The following is a 19700-nucleotide window of genomic DNA, read 5'->3' as shown; positions in this document are numbered from 1 at the left end:
AAATAAAATGAAGCCTGTGTTTTACAGGTAAATACACTTGTGAGAATCTTCTACTACCGTAATTCTGATATCGTTTTATGCGATCTTTTGACCGTGTACATTTACTGAAAATTATTCAGACACATTTAAAATGGAAAAGTATTCAGTTTGTGACTTTAAAAGATAATTTAAAAAAATGACAGTGTTCAGTAATTAGATAGGAAATTTGTGTCTGTAATATTCATTACAGTCCTGACTTACGAGATTTAATAAGATTTCTTGGTCTGTTTATCGTTGCTATTATGGTGCTGTAGTTAAAAACTGCAGAATGATAGCTGCTACCCCTTCAGCGTTCAGTTTGTTACTCGTTACTGCCTCACTGCCTGCTGTAGCCGCTTTTCTTGGAGTTGCGTTGGTTCCAAATTTCATCTTAGATTAGTGTTGGATATTCTTGTTTTCCTCAACTCAAGGTATTTCACTGTCGCAAGACATGGCACAGCTACGGACGTACACCAGGTCGCTGCTGTCTTTTCGTTTCGTTGTGTCCTTTCCGCGCCAAAGTGGACATCCGACTTTCTTATTTGAATTGTCAAAAGTATTATATATATTCTTATATCTTACGAATATTACAGTTGTTATAATTATAGAAAACATTCATTTTTATGCTTTTGCTTTCTTTCAACAATTTCTGTCACCCAGCTTCCTTATAACAGATTGTCGACATTTCACATCATTAGAAAACATCGATATATTTAATATAATTTGGAAAGAACGACACTTTTGTGTATCAGTTTGTACACTTACAGTTCAATCGAAAAAGTTTAATAAACTTCTTTGTCATATTTAAGCTATTTCTAACAATAGGTCAATGCATAAAAGTACAGTGGTGTGCGTGATGGCGCATTCCTCGATTGCAACCTCTTTACCCTCTCCTACTACCAGACACCCTTTGTTCACTATATTCGCATCACTTAGCTGCATCGCTGTTAAACCATTCGTGAATGTTTTGGCCATCTACGTATTCGAAGCCAGAAATTTGTTTTCTAAAAGTAAATATTCGTTTTAGTTGTAGCTGTATCCTACAGGCTTCGTTTTTTATGTATACTTTTGACGGAAATCGCCTACTATTCAACGATAGTCTGCAAGCCAGATAGCCCTCGTCCATGATCGGAAGCGTGCGGTACCTCACCGTATACAGTAGAGGAAAAATGTTATTCTGGTGATCTGGTTAACTGAACATAGCGTGAGAAAAATGGATTGCATAATACGGCCGTGCATTTGCATCAGTAACGTACATATGATTTAGGATATTAATGTGAAATGTTGTAGTAGTAATTCGTGGCACAGAGTCCATTGTGATTTTTGTGAAAATTGGTTGGCCTTTGCATGACAAACGAACAAATAAAATACTGTTCGTGGTGCTAGTATCACTGTCTTCATATTGGAACTTTCATTGTCCTATTTATTATGGAGTCGTCACTGATTTGACGAGGAGCAGAAGGGGTAATAAACATTACTTACTGATTTATTCAGCACAAAAGGTATCGTAACGTTTTTCCATCGACACGCTGATTGCTCTCGGTTCCTTGATGGCTTTCGGTCTATAACTCCAGTTACATACGTACACTGTGCACCACTGTAAACTGCACGGCAGAGGGTACTTCGAATGGTAACACCCATTACAGCTTTCTACCATTTCAATCATTTTTAGAGCACAAAACAAAGATTACTGAGATGTTTGTATACGTGTTGTAATTAGTGCAGTTTTATGAGACCTGTGTTTCTCCTGGTGCAGACAATGTCTAAATCACTTACGGGAATGCGGCCGGCTGACGCCGACAACTGCTGATATTTCGACAGGTGTACACACTGTTATTTTTAGGGAAAAACTGCAGCAAGTAAGCGCTGTGCAAGGGAATTTAAAACCTCGGTTTTCAGTGTAGTTCGGGAAAGATAAAACACACACACACACACACACACACACAAACACACACACACACACACACTCACACACACACACACACACACACTAGCTCCATCACACAACCAAAGATCGACGACAGAAATTATCGATAGTGAAAATTAATGACCAATGAGTGAGGCAGCATTAACTCTGACCCTCTGTTTCTTTGTCAAGGAAAGGAGCATGATTTCACGCAGAATTTAGGAAAAAAAAAACACCTCTATATATAAGGTTACTTCCTAATTTAATTTCAACTGCTTCGTTATAACACCATCCCATTAGCTGTAAGTGCATCCCAAAATCTCCATTTTGTAGTATTCCATGGGGATGACGGGTGCCAGGACAGTGTTCTCCAGTAGCAGGTTTGCTCCGCTCTTACGAGCGTGTGCTACGTTTGCACTCAGAACACCGGTCTTCCACAGTCCAGATGTTCTGCCCAATATATAACATACTACAGCCACAAGAAATGCGGTAGACCCCGTATAACGCAAACCAAGATCATCCATTGCGGAACCCAACGTTACAATGACCTAAGGAGAATTCCTTCCTTCGGAATGCCATATAATCTAGCGAGAACAGCACAATAGGAGTTAAGACTGTTGACAGTCTCCTGCAACAAGGAACCACTTTCAACACTATTTGTGGGGTCAGCATCGATTCTGCGGCATGCTGAATCAAACAGTAAACACTGCATTTTTGAACGTAACCCTCTTGTCCAAAACAACTGCAGGGTTGCCCCTTTTCGCGAGAAAATGGAATATCCGGATCAACTCCAAAGGGAAAGTAAAGCAGTTCTCTCTGCTGCTGTTATATGACTCTTGGACGTGCATCAGTTAAAACACAACGTGCCTCCCTCCTGACCTCCTCCGCAACATCAGGAAATGTTAAAACATCCTAGTCAACAAAACCAATAAAATCATCTATTGGCAAACGCCTTGGAATCGGTGCAAAGTTTAAACCTTTCCTTAGCAGGGATAGAGAGATGAAATTCCTAATCAGTCTGCTATCATCAAGTACCGTCCAGCCAATCCCAAGAAAAATCCGAAATTTTTGAAGTTATCATTAAATAAATCCGAAACAAAAGGCAACTGTCGATGAGTGTAAAGGATCCTTGAACGAACAAGAGCACGTTCGTTGATGCGGCTGGTGGTAGATGAAGTACTATGATGCACAACTTTGGCAAATGGTGGAACAATATTTTTAATACGACACCTCAACAAAAAGGGTAAAGCACATTTAAATCTTACTATACTGGTGCTACCTCACCAGCTGGTTATTAATTTTCGCTATCGATGACTTCTACATTAGTTCATCTTTCGTTGCGTCCGCCTCGATAGCTGGGCGGTCAGCGTGACGGAATGCCATGGAAAGGGTCTCGGGTTCTATACCCGGCTGGGTCGGGGATTTTCTCCGCTCAGGGACTGGGTGTTGTGTTGTCTTCATCATCATATCACCATCCCCATCGAGGCGCAAGTCGCCGAAGCGGCGTCAACGAAAGAGACTTGCTGCAGGCGGCCCGTCTACCCGACGGGAGGCCCCATCCACACGACATTTCATTTCATCTTTGGTTGTGTGTGTGTGTTTTATCTTCCTGGAATTCCTGTGAAAACTCAAGTTTTAAATTCCCTTGCACAGAGCTTACTCGCTGCAGTTTGGTTTGAAAATAACAGGGTGAGCACCTGTCGAAATATCGACGGTTGTCGACGACGTCTTCCGGTTACATTGCGGTAAGGTATTTGAAGAGTGTAATTTGGTCTTCATAATCCCAAGGGAAGTGTTACGTTGGGAGCTGGAGAATGTTTATACGTAGAATCCATACGTTGCCTCACATTGTACAGAACGTAATATTTTACTATTATTTGTAGAGGTGATGTGTTCAGTTATTAGGATTTGCATGAGCAGCCTATAAGATATGCAAGTTAGTACTACAACCATATGCGTTCTACAGTGGTTAATGTTGCTAATGTCGTACTACGGGACCACTGTAGCCTTTGCCAGGAAGACCCACAAACTCTGGCTTTCAGTTACGTGGAAATGCCTGTTACGTAGGATATGACGCTCTATGTTATGCACACAGATTAATCAACGTCATGACAGTAGAGAAGATGGATGACAGGACACACGTAATCACTTTACGAAGTTGGTGAGTTCCGACCTCACTACACAGACGTCAGGTGGGAATAGCTTCTCCATCACGGGAAAGCTTCTCCGTTGTCCACGTTAGTCACTGAGATCCAGTCGCGGCGCGTTAGGAACTCTCTATGTCTTTAATGTACACCGATGAAAATGAAATTGTTACAACACGGAAAACGTGACCGTATGTTACTAAACTGATACTTTAGTGTTTCCATTCCAGTGAGATACGTTAATTTAAATTTCATCCACATGAGGGCTTACTTACACTATTTTCAGCATAGAAATCAGCAATTCATACAGCTGAAGAATGGCTAATTAGTGTGTTATTGAAATTCTCAGCTGGAGATCGTAACGAAGTATGCCCACGGAACTGGACATCTAGCATTTCCCTATCTTTCCGACTTTTACAAAGGTCGAATCATTGGGACCATCATATCAACAGATCGCACACACGTTCGGACGAATCCTTCCAGACGACTAAACCACGAGAAGGTGGCAAGGTCGATCGGCTGGCATTAGTAACCGATAAACGATAAGACCCTGGAAGGTTACAAGCCGTTTGGCTTCCCTCCTTCCATTTATATGCTAAATTTATCTGCCCTTTGTCACGATTGGCGATTGGCAGCATACTTTAGTTTCATCATGCTAAAAGCCTCGTCACGTTATTTAGTGCAGTTATCGGTCGAGGCTTGTAGTTCTATTCCAGGAATGCCTGAGAACTGCTCAGTTCGCACAGAACTCTGGAAGCGACAGGGGAGACGACGCGGCATTCAGAGACTTCGTTCCGGCTTACGCGTGTCAAGGAGCCACCTGAGAGGGCTCACCGGATTCCCCAGTTAAACAAGCGGAGGAGGGGTTCGCGGTACTCGGTACGGTTGGGCTCTCTAGAAGGCTGAGCACGGTGTTCTCAAGTGCTGGCTGCCACCTAACAATTTATGGCGAGAAATCACCAGTCTTGGCATGTCTGGAGCTAAGCGGTGGGAGGAGAAGAATCGTGGAGTTCTCGTCACGTTGGTTCGGCTTCTAGAAATCCAGGAGTGTCCAAACAACGGTCTGATTCGCTCATCGCATACTGATGACAGACGGCAGTTTCAACAGCAAACTGGAGAGGGTGATGTGCTCTGATTGGCGAGCTTCTGGAAACATTTTGTGGTGGGAATTTATTAAAGGCGTCAGTGTTGACGCTATTGGAAGAAAACAGGAACATTTTTCATGATGGCGGTTGCGGCTTGAGCAATGCAAACAGCATGGTCGGGGCTCTGATATGTGAAGATATACTCTTTGTTTGGATACGTAAGGTGAGAGGTCACCGGTTTTAGACGTCGAGGACTCTTGAGTCCAAACGGTGAATGGGACTTCTCGGTATCCAAGTTCTGACGAGCGAGATTCTGGTTCTTCACATGCGACAACGTACAGCCGACTTACCGCCACGGAATGTTGTTGGGCGTTGATGTTTGCAAAGCAGGTCGTACTGTTGGCACAATACAGGTTCTGGTGATAGTTTCGGTTTCTTTTATTATTCATTCATCGTATTAGTATTCGTGATTCAATGACCAGTTGGGATACGGCAGTGCTTCCCCATATCAATTTAATTTTATTTGTATTTCATTTGAAGAAATTGTAGTTCAATTCATTATTAATATTATTTGACGACTGAGTAAAAATAGTCGTTCAGTACGGTTTTGTAGCAATGCCCCACCTTGGGATTCCGTGTTAGGATCATTTTTGATAAGCCATTTGGTTGCGCAATTAAAATTTAACATCGGGTCTGGGCAGTAGCATCATTCCGGTGCGATTTCACAACCACATACCACGTGGTTCTACAAGCTGAAATCCGTGCACACGTTCCACCAAGAGTGTCACAACGAACCGTTAGTTCAATTTAAGCTGTGTGGAAACCAAGAGTTATCACCCGTCATTTACCGCTGACACGGTACCACAGACAACGGAGGCTTGTACGGTGCCGTTATGTGTAGGTGTCAGATGGACGCCGAAGTGTCTGTACAGTACCTGGAAAAAGGCCATAGAAAGCAGCAGTTCTCGAGATCCATACTTCCACTACTGCAATCACACGGTGGGGAGCTTTTGCGTATGACAACAGGACAGATCTGGTAATTGTTCAAGGGTGCCTGAATGCCCTCCAGTATGTGGCGACAGTCGTGAACACTGTTGTTGACCAGGGTTACAAATGGCATATTCCAGCAGGACAATGTAAGGCCCCATATTGCAGTACAAATAGAAACGCTTTGAGAAGTGTTCGTATCCCTTACTGGTCTACCGATTGCCCTGATGTGTCACCCATTGAGAATGTCTGGAATGTGATGGGAAGATGTATGATTTTATGCTAGCTTCCCGCCAAGAATCTTCGTGAACTTATACAGTATATGCTTCATGGATGGAAAAAAATCCTGGCGATAATATTTGTAGGCTATTTGTTAGTATCCCACAACAAAAACAGGAATGTATTCCTGCCTGTAGGGATCATGCCTTGTACTGATGAAACGGAAGTGTAATCCTTTAATATCGTTTAAGTGATGAATTTGATTAAAGTCGAACTCATGCTTCGTGGGATAGCACTTTCCATTTCCGTCAGGGCACTTCCATTAATTTATCCTGAGAAAATAGAAGTAACGTACAAAGAGAGACGAGTAATCCACAGCACCTAGAAATAACAAGTGTTATTAATGAAAGCGATCATAAAGAAATGTTTACATTATAGTATTGCAGTATTTCGACGTTCCTCCTTAACTGATATGCGTACTAGGTAGCGAAGGAAAGGCGCTTTTTTCAGAACAAGAGCAACAGAGGCCAGTGCTTTGGATTCCGAAGAAGATTGCACATTGTCTAAAATTAAAGGATACGAATGCAATACTTGGCTCAGAGTTAGGATTAAAAATAAACAAATTCATATATGAAAGCGATGAAGAGAGGAAGGACGATAAAGTAACTTAACACACATTCAACTCTTCCGGTATGGCCTACATTTCCCAATGTAGTGTCAAAAAGAAGCCCCTGATACCATCTGCTATTGCTACGTACCAAAGACTTTAAGAATTCGTACCGTAGGCTACTGCACTTGTCTCGGCGGCCAAACGTCGACAATTAATCGTGGTGTTTCTGGTGATCCTTGCATGTTCAAATCTCTCCCATATACACAAAATTTTGGCAAAAACAAAACAAAAAAGTGACGATCATTGTCAACAAGGGCTAATCACTGTTCATAACTAATCACAAACTCACACACAAAGTGAGCAGTTTTTCACCAACACTTGAAGCGATTTGTTGTTTGTGTTTTGCATTTGAAATTGTTATCTGTTGCGATTTTGTCGCCAATTTGTGCGATTATAATTATCGACAGCAATTGCTCGTCAAGAATCTCATAAAGTTTCCTACATCCTGATATAAATATTTTTTGGTTTTCAAAACATTTTCTTATAAAAATCTCTACATACTGATATAAATATTTTCTAGTTCTCTGAATACTATTTTTGTTTTTGTTTCATACCCTCACCCTTAACGTGTGGGGGTGGGCTGTCAGCGGTAGACACATCCCATCCTACAGCCAAAAGATTTAAAAGATACATACAATTTAAAAAATACACTTAAATGCGAAATATTGACATACAGTTCTATAAATTAATAAAATTTTTAAAAAAATTAAAAAATTAATAGAATACCATTGCCAATATCAAATAAAGTTAAACTGTTAACTTTCTTAGTTTTTAATTTAAAAACAAAAACTCTTCCTAAGGCTTCAGTATGATAAGGAGACCATATGTGCTCATTGGGTGATGAGATAACAGACTATGAGGTACCGGAGTTGATCATCAGATGAAAGTTTGGAAAGGAAGGCACACTGGTTAGCTGGAAGATGTAGGTACGTGTTCAGATGTTGATAGAGCATCGGGAGAGAATGTATTCAGCGACCTTACCAACTGACATGAGGCAGGTGGGTCAGTGGGAGGAAGTATACCTAGGGGATTAGTTTAGTTTGAGAAAAAGTTGCATTTTAGAGGTTTTTGCCGCTCAGCATAGTAACCTGTGGAGAGTATGGAGTTCTAAAGAGTTCAAAGTGCGTTTAGGAAAAAAAGAGGGGCATTCCTGTAGGTACGATAGGTAATACAAGCGCGACCAGAGGAAGTGTTGGGTTTTTTATGAGGCACTTGTCGTACGTCGGTGCTGCGAATGGTGTGCTTAGCTCCGTTTGTAATATATATTTTCCAAGTAGTGAAAGCTGGGAGCCATGGGTGGGACAGTGACACCAGTACATTTGTGGACTGTAGAGGGTAGAGGGTTTCTTGAGAATCTGTGAAGAGTCGGAGAGAGTGCAAAGTAATTGGCTTTGCTCAGGCATTTAGACTGACTGTTGCGGATGACTAAAACTTTCTTTCTTTTCTTTAGTCAAAGAAATATAAGTAAAGTATTAGGAGGGAAAGAGGGAGTGGAAGGAAGTACTCTGCTTATATGCAACAAAATCTTACGTATGTATAACACCTTTTCCATATTTATCACGGCAAAGTTTGAGGGTAGGAGAGTCTAAGTTGTAACGCCACGAGAAACTGGAGAAAAAATTCCTTGGGTTGTAAACGCTATTAGTTTTTAGGAATCAGTTTTTGAGACTGGTAAACGTCTATTAAAATACCACTTACACTGAGCACAGTAAGCGTTTAGTTTGTTGTGCATTCTGTTATTTATTTAACTGCTATTCTCTTCTAGTCTGTTCTCTAGAAACAAAAACAGACCAAATGTTGCAAATGAATTAGCCTACGTGAATACATCACGTAATATCTTAACATAATGGGCTAGTATAACGAGCAAAGCAATGTATACCTATATAGAATGCAGTGTACACGGAATAAAAATTTAAAAAAAATACTAAAAATAAAATCGCCTGTAGGTAGCAGAAGAGGGATTCTAGGAGCAGTTATTGTTAGCAGAGCCGCTGTTAATGGTAAAAACTAGCGGCCAGAGAGCGGAGTAGGCACATTGTGATACTGTTGACAAATGCGAAAATCGATGTCGATTCAAGCTACAAGTTTACTGTTATCAGACACAGTTGAAATATCACAGTATCGATGACGGAAGCACGGATTTATGTTAGAGGGAATAATAAGGTTTCCTTACAAGTTCAGGGAGTATCAGAATGTATGTAGTATCTGTGCAACATACAGGAAATATAAGTGCAGCAGTCAGAAATATGAGCCATGTGCAGTCTGTAATAGCGGTATCAGATGTCAGCAACACCTGACGGTAATATAAAGTTTGTAACCACAATCTTGGAAAAAAATTGTCCTATTAATTTCATATTCGAGTTAGTTCGCGCAAATGTACTGTAATTGCTAGGTTTTTTCCTTATATTCAAAATGATTACTTTTGTTTTTTAAAAAAGAGATTATTGTGAAGGAATGTTTTTTCTTTAAAAAGCTTGTGATTTTGTAAATCTTATAATGAAATGTACAGGTAAAATTTCTTTCATGTACCGAAATGTAAACCTAGTTGGAACAGTTGTCCTGTACTCCTTACGTTTTTTTTTCAATTATGATCAAATTGATTCAAATATAATTCCCATATTTCGTAATGATGACTAAAAAACCATTCAAGAAAAGTTCAAAAATTTATCATCTATAGAGCACTTGTGGTGATGCAGTTCCATGGCTGGTTTGAGGCCCAAGAGCCTCGAGGGCGGCAAGCTGAGAGGAGTGCTGGAGGAGCCCGTATTGCAAAACTTCTTCACTGGTCCGCATCATAATTAGAGGGATAAACAACCCATTTCTATAGTTACTTGGTTTACTCTTATCTTTCTAAGAACGTAAGTAACTAAGGTATTAGGGAGGATGGGAATGGGCGAGGGACGCCAAATGCTGTGCCACCTGTGTGGAAAGGTGCGGAATGAGGGGGTGGCGCTTGCGTAGGAAAACGTTCACGAACCAGCCCTGGGTAAGTTACTTTGTCCGAAGAACGGTACAGCCGCCATACGGAACGATAATAAATTAGTTTCCTGATCTAACGGTCTAGCGTGCCATGATACTTAGATTTTGCTCGTGATCATTATTACACTAATTAAATTAATTATTGATATCTGTATTCCGCATAGTCTCGACGCTGTTAATGAAAAATAAAGACATCCCCGGGCACGTCTGTGCACATCGTCGTCAATGATTTAAAACGCGAGTTGCGAAAGGGACGGTATAAGCTTGTGAAACAGAATGTAGGTGGTTGTTGTGACAAGGCAAAGATAGAGAGGGGGCCCGCCTGATCACCAGTCAATGAGCAGACTGACTGTACCTTGTGGTGTTGTCAGTATCAATACTTTTCTTCTGATACTATCACTGTTTCTACACCTATATGTACATCTACGTGATTAGTCTGCAATTTGCACATAAGTTTTTATAATTAAATGTTTCCCTGAGACATTTATGTCTCTTCATTATCTACGATAATGATCGAAGCAGAAGAAATGAATTAAAATTTGTGCTGATCCCGGGTCTTCTTGCTTGCTAGGCAGAAATGCTTACCATTACACCACCACAGGACGATGGTCAACATTGCTGCACGAACCACCCAAGTTGAGTGCCCTCCCCGACGAAAACTTTAGCTCATACCTTCTTCTGCATACCACGCAAGAAGACCCGGGTTCGAGTCCCAGCTGGTGCACAAATTTTTAATTCATTTCTTCTGCTTCGATCATTATCGTCATACTTATGTGTATGGCACAGGGTGCATACTACACATTCAGGGTACTTCTCTACCGCTCCACTCTCGAATACCACATGGGACAATTGAACTCCTAAATCTTTCTGCGATTTCTTTTATTCCAACAAGATGGTCGTTGCCTCCTCTGTCGGCGGGAGTCAACAAAATATTTTGGCACTCGTATGAGGAAGTTGGTGGTCATCATTTTATGAAAACCCGCTTATTATATCACTGACACACTCTTTCTTATTTGGCCGTAGCACAGAAAAGATCTGCCTTGTTTGAACTTTCTCATGTCTTCCGCCAATACCACCTGGTAAGGATCCCACACCCTCGTAACAGTATTCCAGAACGAAACGCCAAGCGTATTGCAGGCATTACTTTTTGTTCACTTGTTGCGCCTTATAATTGTTCTGCCATTAAACGTTATTTTTTGGTTGGGATTCCACACAAAATTTTCTGTCAGCTATTTTCAAATTATACTGTTCGTAACTGTGAATAAAAATGTAAACGTCGTGTGACTGGGGCCTCCAGTCGGGTGGACCGGTCGCCGGGTGCAAGTCTTTCGATTTGACGCCACTTCGACGACTTGCGCGTCGATGGGGATGAAATGATGATGATTGGGACAACACAATACCCAGTCCCTGAGTGGAGAGAATCTCCGACCCGGCCGGGAAACGAACCGTGGCGCCAGGATTGGCATTCTGTCGCGCTGACCACTCAGATACCGGGGGCGGACGTAACTGTGAATTAAAGGCATTTAGTTGGGTCGACAACATTGAAATTGGTGTGATTTAACGTGTAACAGGAATATAACAGAACTTCTGTATTCCTAATACGAAAAACTACACATTTTCTTATTGTTGATGGTCAGTTTCCACTTTTCTCGCCATGCAGATACATTGCCTAAGTCATTTAATGTATAATTTTGATCACCTGATGACTTTACTAGACGATAAACGACGGCATCATCTGGAAACAAAGAGGGCTGGTCGGATTGTCTCCTGTACGTAAAGCTGTCTCTAAGTCAGTATTCTGGAGGTTATTTTTGGTACTTCTGTCAGTTCCCCCGTTTCCAGCTCCTGTTGCGAATGTTTCGCGGGAAGAACGATTAACTGGTAAGCCACTGTGTGGGCTCGAATACCTTACCTACACGGTCTTTCCGCGAGGTATACGTAGAAGGAAGCAACACACTGATTGACTCTTCGGGAAACGTACGCTCTCGGAATTTTAATAGTAAACCACATTATGGTGAAGGACGCCTCTCTTGCCACTCGAGTTGGGTGAGTACCTCCGTAACGCTTTCGCTGTTTCTAAATGGGCCGCTGATCAAACACGCCGCTCTCCTTTGGGGCGTCTCCGTTTCCTCTACCAATCCTATCTGGTACGGATCGAGGACGAGCAATATTCAAGTACTTGTGGAACAAGGGCTTAGTATGCTACCTTTTTTGTCGGTGGGCTGCACTTCTTGCGAGTTACACCATTAAGTGGCACCTACCACACCCGCACTTAATTTTATCTAGTCGATCCACTTAAAATCTCACGTATACTCTCAGGTGTTTAATATACATGTCTGCTTCCAGTGATTGTTCCAGCAATTATGTAACTATTTCAGTAATGTGCTCTTCTGCCTATTAATGCGACACTCGATACGTTTGTCTTTATTGATGTGCAGCTGCCTATCCGTGCAACAAGTGCCAGTCCCCGTTACAACTGTCACCGAGCGAGGTGGCGCAGTGGTTATCATACTCGACTTGATCCAGATGTAGGTTTTCCGTGATTTCCCTAAATCGCTCCAGGCAAACGCCGGGATGGTTCCTTCGAAAGGAACAGCAGATTTCCTTCCCCATGCTTGACACAACCCGAGCTTGTGCTGCGTCTCTAGTGATCTAGATGTCGACGGGACAATAAAACCCAATCTTTCTCCCTTACAACAAGCGTCAATACCCTCCAGGCCTCTCTGAATTTTGCAGCGTTGCGACTTCCCTGCACGGCTACAACAGCATCATCCGGGAAAAGCCCCATGGAACTTCAAAAAAATGGTTCAAATGGCTCTGAGCACTATGGGACTCAACTGCTGAGGTCATTAGTCCCCTAGAACTTAGAACTAGTTAAACCTAACTAACCTAAGGACATCACAAACATCCATGCCCGAGGCAGGATTCGAACCTGCGACCGTAGCGGTCTTGCGGTTCCAGACTGCAGCGCCTTTAACCGCACAGCCACTTCGGCCGGCCCCATGGAACTTCATTTGACTTTCCGTCATGTAGTACGAAGTGAGTGCTTCCTGGTAGGAAATCGCGAAAGCACAACTGAGGCGATACTTCTTAGGCACGTAATTTTAGTAAAAGCCACGTGTGAGGATCGGTGTCGAAAGTCTTCTGGAATCAACGGGAGAACTTTCGTCGATAGCACGCACTACTTCGCGCGACTTGTGACATTTGTGTTTCACAAGAACAATATTTTGTGGATAAGTGTTGGTTGGTTGTCAGTGGATCGTTTTCTCAGGGATATGTCATCATGTTCGACGAGGTGACAAGTCATGGGATAGGGATATGCACATATAGAGACGGCGGTAGGATGGCGTACACAAAATATAAAAGGGCGGTGGTTTGGCGGAGCTGTCGTTAGTAATCAGGTGACTCGTGTGAACAGGTTTCATACGTGATTACGGTCGCACGGCGGGAATTGCCAGACTCTGAACGGGATTGGTACCTGGAGCTAGACACGTGGGGCATTCCATTTACGAAATCGTTAGGGTATTCATTATCCCGCCATCAGCAGTGCCAATAGTGCGCCGAGAATACCAAATGTCAGGCATTACCTGGGACCACGGGTAACGTCCGTCACCTAACGACCGAGAGCAGAGGCGTTCGCGTAGCGTTGTCAGTGGTAAAGGCGAACAACACTGCTTGAAATGACGGCACAAATCGGTATGAGACGTATGTTAGGACAGTGCGGCGATATGCATCGTCAATGGGCCATGGCACCAGACGACCGACGCGAGTGCGTTCGCTAGCAGCATTTCCCCGGCGGTGGTGACCATATCGGTTGGACCCTAGAAGACTGGAAAACTGTAGCTTGGTCAGATGAGTCCCGATTTCAGTTAGCAAGAGCTGATGGTAGGTTTAGAGTGTGGCGAAGCCACGGACCCAGGTACTGCGCGAGTTGGTGATGGCACCATATCACTGTCGACATGGAATGGACCGGGTCCTCTGGTCCAGTTGAACCGATCTTTGTCTAGAAATGGTTATGTTCTGCTGTTTGGAGACCATTTTCAGCCATTAATGATGCTTATCTCCCCAAACAAGAATGGGATATTTATGGATGACAATGTGCCATATCACCGGGCCACAACTGTTCTCAGCTGGTTTGAAGAACATTCCGGACAGCAAATGATTTGGCCACCCAAATCACCCGACGTGAATCCCATTGAACATTTGTGGACGTAATCGAGAGGTCAGTCTGTGCACAACATCCTACACTAGCAACATTTTCACAGTTATGCATGGCTGTAGGGGCAGAGTGGCTCATTCTTCTTCCAACGACTTGTTGAGGCCGTGCCGCATCGAGCTGCTGCATTATGGTTGCTGAGAGGAGGCCCGACACAGTACTGGGAGCCACCACAGGACCTTTAACAGCTCAGCGTATGTTCCAGAACACTACGTCGACGTCTATTACAGGGGCCTATAATTCTACTATTTCCTTCTTTTTCATTCTTGTGTATTGGTCTAACATTTACCACTTAAATTGTTTTAAATGCCAGTCTTGTGTCGATGCGTCTTTAGACATGAGTATCGACACCGTGCATCGTATGGAATCTGATACTGGAGCACTCTCAGACCAGCGATTCAACAACATCTGAGCTCACTCAGACAGCGTGCGGAGGAGGAATACATTAGCAGTGGGTCGCCTGCGCGTTATCCTTCCTGTCGGAGACCAAGAGAATCCTTTCGGGTGTGTAATACTGAAATGACTGTGTTCTCTCGTTACCACCGACGCTGATCAACGTCACAGTGTATTACTACGCTAGAAGGCGTCAGTGCCTCGTTGTAGCTACCATTGATTGTCAGAGTTGATGGGAAATGGAAATTTATGCCTAACGGTTGGCTTGAATTATAATACAGCCAATTACTCGTACAAACTCCAAAAGTGGTTCTCATCGTGTCCAATTAAGCACAGACGAAAAGTAATGCATAATAGTTACAGAGTCAGGCAGTTATGTAGTAACATCATTAGATTCACACTGATATATTGCAAAGCTGCGGCCCACATAGTTTCGCTCTCTGCGTTCTACCTCTCACAGTAATCGCAACAAAAACATGACGCTACACACTACATCCGCCCATCTCCGCTGCTTACAATAATCCTGTTAGACATGCAGTTCACACTGCTAATGCGCGCCAAGAACGAAAGGATTGTAACAGGCGCCGCTAAACCTACCCCTTGCGGTCTCCCAGCCAACAACGTGATACAACTTTACATTTTATCGTGGCCTTAGCAGTTGACACGGCACTATTTTTAAACAGGTGCCCAGATTACGCTGCTATAAATAGCGAACAGAAAGCTAACGCCGTTCGACACGCGGCTAATGGCCTGCTATTATCTTATCACACGCTGGATTTACGGCCTGCGACGCATTGAGAAACCGAGCTGTGGCACGCAGCAGTCCTTGCCAGTGGCCGTCGAGGTCGCCAATACGCGATGTACGTGCGAGGCTTGCCTGTTCGCTGTCAGCGACTCTCCTCGGTCCCGCGCTTGCTGTAAACGGATACCCGTGTTAGCTAGGTGTGCGGACACAGCATTCATCTCTACAGCAGCGGCAATATACACGCACAAATCCTCGCCGAATTTGTACCTGTATGTGTCGTGTGAAAGTAGAAATTGGGCTTCTCTGAACTGAATATGACAACGGGAGCCGTACACTCAAGTAACTGGAGCACGTAACTCTTCCGTTAATTCTTGTGATTAAGAGCTGAAATTGTCTTGTATGCCTAAATCACCGCAATTAGGAATCTTACTCAATGTGGTTGAAAGAATCTAAACGTCTTCGGAGAAAAGTGCTATAAACAAAGGTAAATGTGAAACTTAAGTTAATGTCGGCGTATAAAATGTTCAAAGCACTTACTAGAACGCAGGTGAGTGACATCTTCGACAACTGCCAACATTTGTATTGGTGCGCACCCCATCTTTCTCAAATCACAAATACAACGAGACAACTCTGTTTAAGGAAATTTAAAATTGTCAGTATCATTGGTGGCACGACATACCCCGTGCCGGCCGGAGTGGCCGAGCGGTTCTAGGCGCTACAGTCCGGATCCGCGCGACCGCTACGGTCGCAGGTTCGAATCCTGCCTCGGGCATTGATGTGTGTGATGTCCTTAGGTTAGTTAGGTTTAAGTAGTTCTAAGTTCTAGGGGACTGATGACCTCAGAAATTAAGTCTCATAGTGCTGAGAGCCATTTGAACCATTTTGAACATACCCCGTAGCAAAACACCTTGCTTCTCTATTGGGCCCACTAGTAGGTCAGTGAGTGAATCACATTGAGAACTCCGCGGATTTATTACGTCGGTCACAGAGATTGCCTTTGATGATTTAGTACATTTTGACGTGGTCTTTCTCGCTTTACTTGCGTTGCTCTTTCTGTTTCATCACGGTTAATCCAAGTTAGGTTTGGTATTGAATTAACGAACCTATTTCGACACGTATTGACTTGCACTAACTTTTCATTCATCGGCCAGTTCTATGAACAGACGGAGTTGCAATGGGGGACCATTCGTTACTTATTATTGCAAATTTGTTTGAGGAACATTTCGCGGATCGCTCGGTGGAGTCGTCAGCACTGGTGCCGGCGTGTTTTTTCAGATATGGAGACGATACTTTTGTTGTTTGGCCTGATGCCAGTGAGAATTTTAACGGCTTTTTAGAACATCTGAGTTCAGTCCATTGGAATATTCGCTTCACGAAAGAGATGGTAAAGGATGGGTGCCTTCTCTTACTTGATGTGCTGCGCAGCAGAAAGGGACATGCCGTTTATAGCCAACTGTGGGTGATATGTATCTTCCGGCTGATAGTGGTCACCATCTGGCTCAATTGGAAGGGGTGCTCCGCACCTTGGTTCACAAAGTTCACGTCATCTCAGACACTGACAGTATATCAACTGATTTAGCGCATCTTGAAGTCACATTTCGTCTCAATACTTGTAATGAAAGAAAGATCAGCCGTGAATTGGGAACGTGACAAGGTGACAACGAAGTCTACGGTCGTTTTGCCTTATGCGGGTACCATTTCATACGAGACTGGACGTATTGTGCGGAAGCATGATGAAAGTCGCGAGCTCTGTCTTCTTATCTCGTGTTTTCTTCTGAAAATCTCGTGCTTGTACTCTTGTTAACTTCTCTATTACCGAGATCGCCTAAACCTTATTTTTTATTTGGTCCTGTGCGCAAAAAATAACTTACTTGGTCTTTCTGCTGCCACTGCTTTATCTGCTGCATTCCATTATTTTAACAAAAACATGAAAAAACTATTATTCATGCTGAGTGCAATGCATGTTCTGTATGGCGGCTCCTGCTGTTGCTGCGGCTGCTGCTGCTTACTACAACTACATATAATTCAAGAGAAAGGGTTTGGTCAAATCTAAACTCGATAAATGATAACCCAAACAAGTAATTCCTTTTTTCAAAAACTATATTCTAAAAGCGATTCTTTCTCATTGAATTAAAAAAAAACCGCTAGAAGCTCTTTCAACAATCGCTTCGTATGTAAATCAGCCTCCAGTGGCATTAAAGAAAAATTACAAATTAATCAAACTCTTGAGACTGAAATAATTCTCAATTAAATACATAGTGAAACAATTCCCTGACAATTACAAAAGAAATCAATGACAAAAATCAATACTTAATCTATGCGCCGAACAATGGTTTGCCTTAAGAATTCAACTCCTATCATTATCAAAATTACCGTCTGATGCTACGCACATACACAAACCCTTTTCTTTAAATTAATAAGCGCGCTGCAAATTATAAAAAATATCGACTCAATGCCAAATCCTGTGTCGCTGCTGGCGGACACGGCAGTACGGCAGCTCGGCGACGACCCCTCGCCCAGAGCTTGTGTATGCACGCTGTAGCCAACCTTTAAATCCTAAGAGAGTATTGCCAACTCTCAATGATGCGAAATGTGAGTTTCGACCACGATCAAAGGTTAGGGAAATTCATTCTAGGGTCTGTAAAGGATAATAACGGTTTACGTTTCCTTTGCAGTTGTGGCATGTCGTACACTGACGAGACCATCGTCCGTTGAGCATAAACGTCACACTCTCTTACAGCAGCCGAATAATTCTGCTATTACAAAGTGTTGTTTCGGTACCGGTCTTCCTATGAAGTATAAGGACGTGAATATTAAGGTATTCTTTTGCAGCTATTGGGATAGTGCTATTAAGGAAGTTGTTCAAATTACACTAGCAACTGACCGTATAAGCATACACGGAGATTTTGCTTCAGTTCTGCTTGGAATACAGTTCTGTTCGTGGCCACACAACGCAGGGAAAAAGTAACTGCTACCTCACACGTTGGTAATTGATATGGCGCTAGTGTTTACGTACGATATGTGTTTGTGTGTGTGGGAGGGTGGGGGAAGGGGGGGGGGAGCAAGGATGTGAACCAAAACTCAACAAAATTGTAGAGACGTTCACAGCTGTTTTCTTAGTATTCTGGTACAAGGGACCCACGGTCATCGGTTGCTCGTTATAGAGTAATTGCATTTCGTTCTTTATTTCTTGCCACTGTTTATCTTTGTAAATGTATTGATTCGAAAAATATCTGTACAACAGTGAAAGTGTCTTGTTTGCAAACAAACTTGTTCCATTCAGTCTCGCCACTAGCTGCTAACAAAAGCTGCGCCCTCTTTACTATCCAGCTTGCATTCGGTACTGCTCTGCTGTCTCTCGCGTTTGTTTGTCCAGTAGTGTTGCCTGTGCGTTAACAGTAACTTGAATAGGTTTAGTGACGAAGAGTGGGCCGATTTGCCCCTGTTGTGTGAGTGCACTGAATGCAGCAAACGAGGCAAGCCACTGCTGTTCCCGCAACGACGGTAACCACATCACAGCACTTTTGCATCTGCACATGTTGATGCATTACTCTGCGCTTTGTTGTGTACGTTTTGTGTTTGGATTTTTTTTTCTTTGGTCATCAGTCTACTGACTGGTTTGATGCGGCCCGCCACGAATTCCTTTCCTGTGCTAACCTCTTCATCTCAGAGTAGCACTTGCAACCTACGTCCTCAATTATTTGCTTGACGTATTCCAATCTCTGTCTTCCTCTACAGTTTTTGCTGTCTACAGCTCCCTCTAGTACCATGGAAGTCATTCCCTCATGTCTTAGCAGATGTCCTATCATCCTGTCCCTTCTCCTTATCAGTGTTTTCTACATATTCCTTTCCTCTCCGATTCATCGTAGAACCTCCTCATTCCTTACCTTTTCAGTCCACCTAATTTTCAACATTCGTCTGTAGCACCACAACTCAAATGCTTCGATTCTCTTCTGTTCCGGTTATCCCACAGTCCATGTTTCACTACCATACAATGCTGTACTCCAGACGTACATCCTCATAAATGCTCCGTCCGTCATTGGTTATTTTACTGCCTAGGTAGCAGAATTCCTTAACTTCATTGACTTCGTGACCATCAATCCTGATGTTAAGTTTCTCGCTGTTCTCACTTCTACTACTTCTCATTACCTTCGTCTTTCTCCGATTTACTCTCAAATCACACTGTGTACTCATTAGACTGTTCATTCCGTTCAGCAGATCATTTAATTCTTCTTCACTTTCACTCAGGATAGCAATGTCATCAGCGAATCGTATCATTGATATCCTTTCACCTGTGTCTTTTTTACAACAATAAAACGTTATTTTCAGGTTGTCAGA

The sequence above is a fragment of the Schistocerca americana genome, chromosome 7, assembly GCF_021461395.2.
Source record: "Schistocerca americana isolate TAMUIC-IGC-003095 chromosome 7, iqSchAmer2.1, whole genome shotgun sequence".
Taxonomy (NCBI): Eukaryota; Metazoa; Arthropoda; class Insecta; order Orthoptera; family Acrididae; genus Schistocerca; species Schistocerca americana.
Note: the sequence above shows the minus strand (reverse complement) of the source record.